Below are 9,359 nucleotides of genomic sequence, written 5' to 3' on the forward strand. Positions count from 1 at the left end.
TACCACAACTCCCTTGATTTATCAGGCCAAATGCTCTCTTACAGTAGAAACAGTAAAACTAAACTATTTGGGAAACTGGCTTTTTTCCTCTCTCTCTCTTTCTCGCTTTTTGTTTTTAGTATCAAATTTAGCATTTAAAAAGTGCCTGGCAGGCTCAGTAGTGCAGTCCCAACCGCTTGCCTGAGGAAGCAGCTTGAATCAAACAACTTTCTAGTCTTCCTATTGCTTTATTCCCAAATCGGTCACAAGTAGGTGTCAAAAAGAGACCAGGTGACTCAAACAGTGGCATTTCCAACACTGAGGCTCCATTTCCTACAAGTTAGAGAATGGCAGAATGGCCTGGAAGAGATATTACAGCCTCCCAAACTGCTGACGTTGAAATGTATCCAGGAGACCAGGCTAATACTGGAAGTATTTTAAATAGATCAAATAATCAGTGCTTTGCAGAGCCAGATTCCCACGTCTGAGGCCTCGGGCAGGTGAGTTCAAGTGTGTTTCCACAGTGTATTAAAGGCACATTAATGAAGCCCACAGCCTCCGCTTACAATCTTCAAAAGCTCTCTTGTTTTTGAACTGTAATTGTCCACTGAGAAATGACAAAACAAACAGCAATTACACTGGAAAAGGGATTTAAAAAAAAAAATAAAATGATGCCAGTGGGACCAGAGCTCATAAAATTGCACTGGTGATACATACACATTAAACCGCTGCCAGTTGCCAGAGAATTGAAAGCACACAGGTATGCATTGTTGATGCCTTTGGTCCCCAAGCTCAGAGGGTCTGCAGCCCCTAGAAAACCCACATAATTCCCCCACTCTGCTCCAGCATTGCTGCCTTTTAGGAATGCAGCTCGGCATGCCCAGGCTCTCCAAAAAGGCTGAGAGCTTCCCCACCAGCAGGACGTTTTCATTAGCGTGGTGCTAATGATTCCCATTTTTTATTAGGGTAGCACTGTCCCTCTTTATGTGCAGCCTGCAGAATTCATTTTCACGAGATAACGTGACCCACACTGGCAGAAAACCACTGATAGCAACACGGGGCCATTTATTTGGTGCCGTATTGTTAGAGTGAAAACAGCAGCCAGGCAGCGGTGGCCAATTACTGTCAGATAGGACCTGCAAATAGGAAAAAATTACCCTTGCTAGGAGGGAGAGAGACAAGTTATGGACTGGATTCGGTGCTGTGGCAAGACAAATAATAACAATTTCTACGTTGAGAGAGATGATGGGCTGCCTGCCTGCCAGCTGTGGCTATTGCACTGTAATGCTGGGTTTCTGCTTGTGTGGTTGGAAGGGAAAATCCACTGCGCAAAGCAAAGAGCACCTGTGCTACGTGTGCAGCTCTCCTGCCAGGATCCTCCCTGCAAAAGGGATGTTTGGGTGCAAAACCTGCTCTGGCATTCCCCACCACCTCAGCCCCACCAGCCAAAACTGGAAAGCCTCATTCTCCTTTCCCTACCCGCGAATAAAACTACTGTAATACATTCATTTTAAAACATACAGAATATGAAAGTTTGGTACAAGGAACTCAGCTCCCTCATTGCAGAGAGCACTTATCTTGTTTAGGAAACCAGTTCTAAATGCTTGCTCAGATAAGATTCTATTTTCCTCCGTAGTTAGCGTGTTTTAAATGGTTTTATTTAACTAATAAAAGCCATCTTTGATGCTGGTTTTTAGCTGTTTTAAATTGAAAACCAATTTCAATCCAAATGGACCACGACGCAAGTAGCGAGTCTAAAATTAATAAGACTCTCACAAAAAAGAAATGCATCATTCCCTATAACACAACATAATCAAATGTAGAAATGAAGAATCCCTGTAAATACACATCCAGCAGCGTAACTGCCTAAGTAAACTTGCACCCATTCAGCCAAAAAAAGGTTGCCAAGTGTAGGGTAAAAGAAGCACAGCTGCAGATTGATGGTTGTCACCCAAGAGGAATAAATAAGACGTATGAATGAGAAGCAAGATTAGAGCTGGTAAGCAGACCAAGCAGGATGCTACCAGGGCTCACAGCTCTTTGTGCTGCTCTCAGGCTCTGGGGAATAGGTAGGAAATGTCCAGGGGGATGTGTGGGACTTGAGTGGGACCTGGGGCACCGCAGCCAAGGCGGCATCCTGGGGAGATACCAGGGCAGCAAAAAGCACAAAGGGTTGGAAAAAGTGCAGTTCCTTCCTGTGCTGACTCCCTTTCAAAATGCTTGTGAGCAAAACAGACCATCTTTTACGTGCGAGAGAGAGGCTCAGCGAGATGCAGCAATAATCTGTCGTTTTCTATTCTGCTGCTCAGCTAGAAGCCCCTGGGGATGGAGGGGAAGGAGAGGGACCTTGAAATAGCAGCGGACTTCATGTGCAGCTGGAGATGCTGTCAAGAACAAAGCAAAACCTGGAGCAGAGCAGACTCGTCCCTTCCCCATCCCGTGGAAAGGAAGTGCTGTAAGGCATTGCACAAAGTTCCCAGCCCTGGTGGCTTTGAACCCTCCAAGAGCTGATGGAGCAAGATGGAAAAGGGAATTTGCAGAGTGCTGGGTCTGAGCAAGAGGCAGTCTCTGCTGCCCAGGGGCTCCGTCTGAGCCCTTGTTAGAGAGAGATGCTGAAAATATCCTCGTTTCCTCTGGAAGCAACATCTGCCAATCATTAGCCTGGATGTGGGAGGAGAACATCTGCTGCTGGTGGCTGACAGGTCCGGCTGCTGCTGGCTGTGTTTGGCAGCCGAGGGGAGGGCACATCTCTGCTACTGCCACAGCCCTGCCTTGGTGCCCCATCATCGGGTTCCCCAGCATTGCATTCCCACAAACCCTATGGTGGTCAGCATTCCTTTCCATTTGGACCATGGAAAAAAAACAAAGCATCAGCTCAGGGTCATAGAACAGCAGAATCACAGAATCATTAATGTAGGAAGAGACCTCTAAGATCGTCTGGTCCAAATGTCATCCCATCCAAACCCCCCATGCCCTCCAAACCCCGTCCCTCAGTGCGATGATGGAGGCAGTGCTGCAACAGCATCCCACCCAGCCCCGAGCAGCAGCACCTCGAGCTCTTCCTCCAACTTTTGAGCTGCCCCCAGCAATTGTCCTTTTGGATGGAGCAGGATGATGCCTGGGGATCTGCAGCTCATGCAGAGGGAATCCCCAGGATAGGATTAGCTCAAGGGTGATTGCTGGGTCTCAGTTGCTTGTAACCTCTCCACTGCACAGTCAGTTGGAGGAAAGCAGCCCTGCTGGGGGTTTGCCACATTTGCCCTTTCCAGTTTGTTGCTTGAGAAAAATGCCCAAATCTGAGCTGGGAGGAAGAAGGGAGGAAAGAAAAGGACTGGGATCAAACTCAACCAACCTCAGCAGCCTGTAGAGTGATGCTTCAGTGGGAAAATGGGTGAAACCAAGGATGCTGAGGTAAAATCCTTCTTTTCTATGAGCCCAAAGCCTTGGAGGGTGGCTCAACCTAAAAAGCATTGCACAAGCTAGCAGCAAGGAGATTATCCCAGCCTTCTGCAAGCCAGCCCTTCACCCTCCACCTCAGACACCACCATCCTCCCGCTCCCAGCAGAGGTGTTGCCTCATGTCCCAGCAGCCTGTGATGCCCACACTCAGAGCTCAGCTATTTCCACCATCTCCTTGTTAAACCAAATAGGGAACGATCAGAAAGAAAGCCGTAGCAGAAGCGTGTTTGCAAAGCACCAGCAACAGATGTCCTGGGTCCCGGGTGAGCTTTGTCTACACCAGAAAGCAGCCAGCTCCAGGCTTCCTTTGTCTCGACAATAAACAAGTGCTAAGGCTAAGTGCAGCCCCACGCTGCCAAGGGGTATAAATTGGCACCTATTAGCCAGCCTCAAAATAACTCTAACTTGTTTGACATAATGAGGTGATTAAATCAGCATGAGAAATTCTGCTTCTCGGAGCCAACAGGACACGGCGATTTAAAGCACGCTGCAAACCCCCGCTGCAATTAGAGGAAGGACAGAACGGGGTTTCGGGAGGGAGACAGGCAGGCTTTGTTAATCGTGCTGTGCCGTGCCAGCAGTGAATCTGAATGGATCCACAGCCCAGCCACCCTCATTAGCACTCCCAGGGTTGGGAAAACACAAAGATTACCTAATGTGCATGGTTTCACCCATTTTTCATGCCCTAAAAAGACATTAGGGCATGCAAGGACACTGCAGCGAAGGGATGCCAGCGCTGGAGAACCACTGCCATCAGCTCCCACACTGCTGCCAGCGTGTTCTCCTGCTTGCAAACTCTTGCTAAAGAAACCCAATGCATGGAAGCTGCTGTTGGAGCAGAGGGTGTCCAGAAGGGTGATGCTCTGAGCTGGTGGTGAAGAACATTTCAGCAAAGAGTTTGCTTTTGCTTCACCTGATGTAGGAAACCAAACAGGGAAGTTGCTGCATAGGTTTGGCAATGAATGAAGACCACCTGTGCTGATGAGGAACATCTCCACACCACGCTGCAGGAGAACACGAACACATGGATGAGTGCTCCTGAAAGCAGCCTTCTGCCAGCCCTGCCCAGCACCAGCCCACCCAAAATATGCCCAGAACTCAGAGAGCGCCCAGACCTTCAGCAGGATGGCCAACTCCAGCATGCAAATAGCAGGACAGTAAATTTTTGGCTAGCAACAATTCTCATCCAGGCGTCACAGGGACTGAAGGTAATGAGGGCTTTGAAATCCAATAGTCCCTAAACACTTTAAGGCACTGCCTTTGCCTTTCTATCTTCATGCTTTGAGGACAAATCATTCCTTACAATCTGTGTTCCCACACCCTCTTGACTGAACTCCAGAGAGGGATTTTGTCTGGGTCTGGCACATACTATGGTCATTTGTCATAAAATTATTTTCGTTCATTTATCTCCATTCTGCCTTTTCAAGTCCTTTTCTCACGCGCTACTTCGGCCAAATTCCCAATTCCCTGAATTTATTATCACTATAAAATGGTTGCCTGCTCCACAGCATGACCTAGACGTGCACCCCACCGTGATGCTTTAGAGGCCTTTGTCTGTTCCTATGGCAACTGGAAAGAGAGGCAGCACGGCAGCCAGCTCAGGGCCGGATCCTGCACGGACATTACACCTCTGCCCAGCTGCTGGAGTCCAGGAGAAGCCAGAGGACAGGTGACAATGTGATGAATAGGGCAGAACCACACATATGTGGGGTCTGCTTTTCTCCTGCCACCTTATAACTGGGTTTCCTGGCTTTTCCTTGCAGATTGAGCCAGCAGCATCCCCATGGGTAATGGGATGTGTTGGAGCTACGGGTACCTGGACATCTCTTCTCTCCAAAGCAGCCAGCAAATAACTCCTTTTGTGAGATCTGCTGTCTTTAGACCTGTTGGCAGAGATTCACGCCTTTGCTTTTATTTACTGATCTGATTCCTTTTTAATCCTTCATTACTCAATTCCCACCTCAGCCCCTCCATCATTCCACGCAGGATCCAGCTGGAGCTGGCATGCCTCTAATTACTGCATTCGCCCCATTTATCCTTCCTAAATGTTGGCAGAGATCTCACCTGGGAAATCAGCACAGCAGACTCAACTTTTGCTTTTGACATCACCACTATTTTGTTTTCCCACCCACCGTGGGTCTCCCCCCAGACCTCTGCAGTGAGAGGTGAGAACTGAGCTGCAAGGAAGCAGCAAGCTCTGCCATCCCATCATTGTTCTGTGCTGCATGTCCTGGATGTACAAAGCTAACAATGAGGGAATGCATGAAGCTGCATCTGGGAAGGGCTCTGCCCCAAGGGCAGCGGGCACAGAGCAGCTCCCCAGGGCAGCAGGCACAGCTCTGAGTTGCTGGAGCTGAGGGAGTGCTGGGACCCTGCTCCCAACCATGGGGTTTGGATGCTGCTCTGTGGGGCCAGGGGCTGGACCTGCTGCTCCTCGTGGGTCCCTTCCAACACAAGGTGTTCTACGATTCCAAAAAGCAGAACCCTAGGACGTGGATTTCAGTGTCCTGCCACGTGTCCTGTGGCTTGTCCCAGGCAGCAGGAGTAAGTTTGGCACCACCACTCGCAATAACATTTCCCATTAGGAAAACCAGTGCCTGAATCTACCAGCTTGCTTTCAAAACCCATCCAAAGATACAAAAGAGCAGAAGGTGGGGAATAAAAGAATCCACCTTGCACATGAGCACCCTGCTGTGCACTCACACAACCCAATTGCTTTCGATTTGGAACTTTTCATTATGATTTTCTGATGACAGAGGGCAGAGCTGATCCAGGCAGCATCTCAAGCAACTTGCCCGGCTCTGTGGGCTGCCATGCCAGATGACACCAAGCACTCGAGATAGATGGGAAATAGCATTCCCTCCATGTGTGGCTGAGTGGTCATAACATGCTGGCAGCAGCACTGGGCACAGCAGCCTCTGCTCACTGCCATCTGGCAGCTATAGCATGGGGAGCTGGGGCAGGAGGTGAAGGAGAGCACAGCCCATCTGTGTGCCCGCTTGGAGGAAGGAGGAGGAGGTCAAAGTGCCACCAAGAGCCATCTGGAAAGGAGCACAGAGCTGCATCCCAATGGCAAATGAACACATTGGGCTTTTGGTGATGGGGTGCGCTGAGAACCAGAGAGGGCAACACCAGTTTGGGTCTGAAATTGACCAAACCCAACTGGGACGTGGCTTTATTCCTCGGGACTTGTGTGGGATTTCTGCTCAGTAGTGCAGGGCTGTGGGAAGGGGCCCGTCCAAAGGCCTTCTGGTTTGGGTCAAGGAAGGGATGGAGAAAACTGCTTTCATTCACATGGGGTCCAGGTGGATTGGGAAGGACCCCGTCCCATGCCAGAGATATCATGGGGCTGTGCCCGCGCCAGGCAGCAGCACCTCCATCATGACAGCACTGATATTTCCCAGCCACACTTCCAAACAATGCTACCTATGCCCAAGCTCGCTGGTTTCCCATTTCACTCTGCAATTTAGAGAAACACTGAGAGAATTCAGAGAAATTCAGAGAGGGTGAGCCTTGAGTGCTTCCTGAGCACCGCAGCCAGCAATTCTGCACATCCCTGTTTTGTGATAAAACCCACTGCATTACACAGAAGGAGCCTGCTGCTTTCTGAAAGGCTTTTAAAAGCCTTTGTTCAATGCAAACACAATTGTTAGAAAGCCCCAGGTTGGTTCTGCTGGCATATCTCCATAGCCCATCCCTCTCCAACCTGCATCCCTTTGTAGGGCAGCACTTTGTGCAATGCACTCAGTGTGATGGAGATACACAGCTGGACTCAAAGAAATGGCTTTGGAGCACACCTAGGCTGCTTCCTTAGCCATAAGGGAGATGGAAAGGGCACAAACTACTCACTGGGATATGATGGCTTGTACACAACCCCCATCTGCACTACTGCTGCCCTGCAAACGTCTCCAATCCCATAGCACTGAGGATTTAGTAGCACTGAGGATAAAGCTGAAAAAAATATGTGGGCCTTGGTGGGCAGCTCCCTACCACTTGTTGAAGACAAAGTGGTTCCAAGCAGCATAAGGACACTCACAGGACCGTGAGCCACACAGCAAAGCAAAACCCACTCCCCCCTGGCCAGGGGAGGCTAACAACTTCATGGGATGGAGCTCTGCCCTTATTTATAGCAGCACTCTAACATAATGGAAAGCACAGCAATGACAGCAGAGCAGCAAGGGCCTAGGCTGCAGCAAGTGAGGATTTGCTCAAATGCAACAGCTGTAGATATGGAAATAAAGGAAAAAAAAAAAGCTGCTTACCTTCAGAAGACCTCAGGTATGCAGAGATCTTCAGCAAGATACCCTCACCTCCACTGCCAATGCTTAAATGAAGGCTGGGAAGGGGTGGATCCTGGCATTGTGTGCACCTGAGCTCCCGTGGGTTGTCCCTGTCTTTCCACCAGGTGCTCAGTCAGTGCATCAAGCTGTGACAGCATTTCCACTATGAGCACCTCAGGTCTGGCTTGAGCCCAGGACCTGAGCTAAAAGCATTTGCTCTCTTTTCCAGAAGCTATTCAGCCCTCTGCAAAGGAATGCACAGCATCTTCATAAATTTCAGCACTGTCCAGAGGGCAGCGGGATCAGAGCGAGTGCCCTGACCAACGAATCCATCAACCTCTTCACAAAAGAATCAATTTTTATGTGCTTGTAGCTGTGGGGGGATTATTGTTGACCCAGTGGAAACATAAATAGAAGCAGTGCTGGCAAAGGCCGTGCTTTCACCCGGCTGCTTTCTCTCTTCCCATCCCTGTCTTTGCAAGTTGACTGCTTGCATTGCAGCAGCATGGAGCGAAACCCTGGCTGCACACTGGGTGTTGTTTGGTTGGAGGCAGAGCTCCATCTCCTGCCTGGGGAGCACGACCTGGCCATGCTCAGGTGGGCAGCAGCATGGCACATTGCATGGCTTCACTGCACCCTGCAACATCTTCCTGACACTCACTGAACAAATCCTTATGGCTGTGCTTTTTTCCTCCATGCACCCACAGGACCCACGCTCCTGGGTCAAGCTGTGCCGTTACGCACAGAGGATCAAGCAAAGCACGTGTTTCTGCAATGGGTGAGCTCACAGCTGAAGTCCCTGCACTGTTGTAGGCACCAGCATCATCCAGTTCCACTCAAAGGGAAAATCCTTCATCCCAGAAGCTATGGGGAGAGTCCTGTTGCACTGTTCCCATTTCCCCCCACATGGGGACATGCCTCCACCTCCGACTAAAACATCCACAGCTCTCCAATGGATCCCACAGGAGCAGGGCAAGGTGCAGGTGTAAATCTAAAAGAAAAACCAGGTTTCCCAGCCCCATCTCCTGCTCTGACACCCTGCTCTCGGCAAGCCTCACAAAATCTAGGTCACTTCTGAGGGATTATTTTGCAAAAGTGGAAAATCATCTTGACAGCTTCCAACTACCCCACTTGGGCAGGTTTCTGGAATAAGGAGCCGTGGGATGACTTTTTGTCTCTATAATCTACTGAAGTGAAATCAAAGATAAGCCCTAAATAAAATGCCCCGAATGATTCGCAGCGGAGATCCACGCAGTCTCCCTGCACAGCCATCAAGGTCTCACCCAGGCCAGCAGCGTCAGAACAGATGAATCAAGCCCTTTAAATGTGATGCCTTGTCTCATCCATGCTCCACATGTAAGCCACATGGGAGGTATTTCCTGCTCAGCTGACAGAACTCAGAGGAGAGCCGGTCCCATCCAGGGAACTGCTGATGCTCTGCCTAAGATATGGGAAGGAGAAATGACTGCACTCATCCCCACCAGGCCCAGCAGCATCCCACTGCCACACAGCCCCACCGCACTGATAGTTCCCTTTCTCTCTTCGTAAGGAGCCCTGCCCGCTGCTATTTCCTCACTGTCTTGCTGCAGGCAGGTTTCCTTCTTAATGAAATTGTCCAAATCAGCTCTGAGTAGCAGCAGCA

General features: G+C 49.8%; 1 long non-coding RNA gene across 1 annotated transcript; it reads right to left on the minus strand.

The window, feature by feature from the left end:
* Positions 1-227: 227 nt before the first annotated feature.
* On the minus strand, positions 228-7,727 carry LOC125702118 (uncharacterized). The gene is made up of 4 exons (XR_007380450.1): positions 7,700-7,727; positions 4,351-4,441; positions 3,332-3,439; positions 228-2,815 (listed from the first exon to the last, which is right to left on the minus strand). It is a non-coding gene; the product is annotated as an uncharacterized LOC125702118 (long non-coding RNA).
* Positions 7,728-9,359: the final 1,632 nt, after the last annotated feature.

The sequence above is a fragment of the Lagopus muta genome, chromosome 18 (assembly GCF_023343835.1).
Source record: "Lagopus muta isolate bLagMut1 chromosome 18, bLagMut1 primary, whole genome shotgun sequence".
NCBI lineage: Eukaryota > Metazoa > Chordata > Aves > Galliformes > Phasianidae > Lagopus > Lagopus muta.